Source organism: Elephantulus edwardii, unplaced genomic scaffold (genome assembly GCF_000299155.1).
Source record: "Elephantulus edwardii isolate Elephantulus edwardi_28Jun2011 unplaced genomic scaffold, EleEdw1.0 scaffold00178, whole genome shotgun sequence".
NCBI lineage: Eukaryota > Metazoa > Chordata > Mammalia > Macroscelidea > Macroscelididae > Elephantulus > Elephantulus edwardii.
The window spans coordinates 2,381,104-2,384,236 of NW_006399928.1; the positions used below are offsets into that span (position 1 = coordinate 2,381,104).

Here is a 3,133-nt window from a genome sequence, read left to right on the forward strand (position 1 = left end):
CCTTGCTGTGTTCAATATCTTGGAAATCTACATCATTCACAGCTAGGACTTGGTCCCCTTCTTGAAGTCCTGCTCGGTGTGCATCAGAGTCAGGAATCACCTGTTGGTAAGGAGAATAAATACATGTGATAGGAGTGTGATAACTTCAGAAAACTGTAAGTGAATTTAGTGCTACTCAAATACGAGGCACTATTGTTGGTGTTTTTGTACGTTTAACAATGTAGGGAGAAAGCTTACCATATGGAAAATTTTAAGGTGGAAGGAAAGTATACCCCTGGTGGGACGATGATTTATTTGGCTGCTAACTGAAAGAAGAGTAGTTCAAACCCACCAGCTGCTCCATAGGAAAAACATGTGGCAGTTGGCTTACATAGATTTATAGCTTTGAAAACAAAATGAGGCAATTCTACCCTAATATTTAGAGTCACTATGAATGGGAAATCAACTTGAAGATAATTTGGATTTTTAGTTTGATCCACCAAATCATCCTTGCCTTAGTTCCTGGGACATCAGGGGTCTAAAAATGTAATAACAAAGGAAAGTAGCTATCTATAGCCACATACCTTGGAGATGAAGATACCTAACTGTGATGCCTTTCCTCCTCGGATGTTAAATCCCAACTGTAAGACAAGAAAACAAAATGGGGCCTCCATATAGACTGCAAAAATATCTGGGAACACTACTATACTATTGCTTGGCTTGTATCCCTTCCAATGGGGACTCAGAAATTATGGAAGTGGTATCTTGGTTATTTGGTCTATGAGGAAGTTTCCTCACTTCTTGCTTTCTCCCAAACTCTGATCAAACTCTGAGTCTGTTCCTGGTATGGGCAATAAGAGGTAAATGGTAGACAAGCTCACCTGAGCTCCAGGCGGCTTCTTTAGTATAATGGTTCGAGGGAGAAATTGGGTCAACTCATTGTTGTAGTCTGGGTGGTATACCCTCTGCAAAACACAGCCAAGTCCAAAGATTTTACTACCAATCCTATGTCATAACCACCTTCATCTAGAATAATAATGCATCACTCTGAAGCTGAAGCCAAGAAAAGTTCAATAGAATAGGTAATTCTGTTCATGGAGAAGTTTAAGTGGAACAGATAATACTGTCCATAGAGAAGTACCTGTGGGCCTGGACTCGACCTCCACCTCTTCCCCACTCCACCTCTTGACATATAAAAACAATATGGCTCTGAATTTCCAGAATGTGGGGCACTGGTGTGAATGTACCTTGATTGGAGGTTTTCAGAGAAAACTCCCAGTAGGTCCAGCTGCTCAAAATCAACTTCTGAGTCTGCTGGCTACAATAAGGGTAAGGTTCACTCTCCACTTAGTTTTCTATCCTATCTTTCATGTGTCACCTCATGCCAGTGCTGGGGGGAAAAGTCTGCTACTCAGGTGTACAGATGGTTCCCACCTCGTGAGGAGGGATCCAAGCTGGGGGATTTTCATAGGCAGGCAGGAAAACCACTGGATAGTCATCATAAGGAATTCGGCTGTCCATTTTTGACAAGGTCCTGGAATGAAAGAGTGAATCAAAGCAGACTAAAGTATGATTTAAAAGGGACAGCAGAAGCCCAGGTAGTTACAGAAAGCAACCCCAACTCATACCTGGACTGCCAGTCTAAGGGCCCTACCTGGGGATGTCTATTAGGAAATAGACCCGCTTTGCTATAAACAACTACCTTCTCTGGATGCCAACCGACCTGTTATGTACTCTGTAGAAATTATTTCATTTCTCACACAATCTTGCAATGCTGATGTTACCATCTTGGTATTATTGTTGTTAGGTGCCATCGAGTCAAGTACAACTCAAAGTGACCCTATGAAAACTGATCTGAACCCTGTCTTATCCCGTGCCATCCTCATCACCTCTACTACACTTGGGTCCACTGTTGCAGTCACTATGTCAATCTTTCTCGTTGAGGAACTTTTGCTGACCTTCCACTTTTCCTAGCACGATATCTCTTTCCAAGGACTAGCCCCTCCTAACAACATGCTCAATGTATGTGAAACGAAGTTTCATCATCCTTGCCCCTTTCTGATGTATTCTAACTTTCTTCATCTTTGTTGTTGTGTACCGTGGAGTCAGAACAGACCCATATAGCCGACCCTCCAGCAGGATTTCTGGGGCAGTTTAATTGCACGGGAGGAGATTGCCTATCATTTTCCCCGCCAAGCAGCAGCTGGTGAATCTGAACAGCATATCTCTGGGATGGCAACACAGATCTTTACCACTAGGCAAAATCGAGGTCCCATACAAAAAGATTTGTCTATTCAGGAAATCCAAGGGAGTGCTGCCTCCAACTACTCGCAGGGGCTTGGACTCTTTAGATGTGATTAAGTAGAGGCGTGGGTCCATAGATAAATCTTTCTTATACCAACAGATATGTTCCAGATTCCCGCCCCACATACATCAACAGGTAAACCCCTCATCTTACCAGTCATCAGGCCACAGCTAACATAGACACCAATTGCCTACAAATCAGTTTCAAACCGGATGCGGTTAGACAGAAGGGTGGAGCCAAGTTGACTTGGGCCACGCTTTTCCTCTTGAGCCTAGTCTCGCGATGGCAGACTTGCGAACTCCGCCATCCGGGTGTCTGCGTTCCGATTGGCTGGCGCCTCTGGGACGATTTGAAACTTGGCGGTTAAACAACTGATTGAGGGTCTGTGGCTGTAGACCCCAGAACCTGGACAAGGAGAGCTTTATGTGGCTGTAGACCCCAGAACCTGGACAAGGAGAGCTTTAATTTGCTGAATTAAAGGAGGGCACACTTAATTTTCCGTTTCTTCCATCTTGGTACTTGAGTCTCTTGTCATTGTCCCCGTTTGGGTTTTTTTTTTTTCTTTTCCATTTCAGAGACCACTTCACTCTCTTCATATATTTTGGCTCACCCATAGTGGCCAAGTCAAAACCTCCTGAGGTAAGTTATCTTTGCTAGGAGGCAGAATTCTTAACCTGTATTTTATCCTCAGTTTGCCTGAAACTGAATTTGTTCCTGTAACCTATACCCTACTCTCAGTTTGCCCGAAACTCAATTTCAAGGACGCTACCTATCAAGATTCCGCAGCAGGCCTCTTTTTCTTTCCTTTTTCTTCTTCTTCTTTTTTTTTTTTCTTTTTCAGCAGACACA

At 43.5% G+C, this 3,133-nt stretch overlaps 1 pseudogene; it reads right to left on the reverse strand.

Annotated features, from left to right (window-relative positions):
- LOC102871135 overlaps positions 1-1,605 on the reverse strand; it is a 5,127-nt pseudogene extending 3,522 nt beyond the window's left edge.
- Between the last annotated feature and the right edge of the window lie 1,528 nt (positions 1,606-3,133).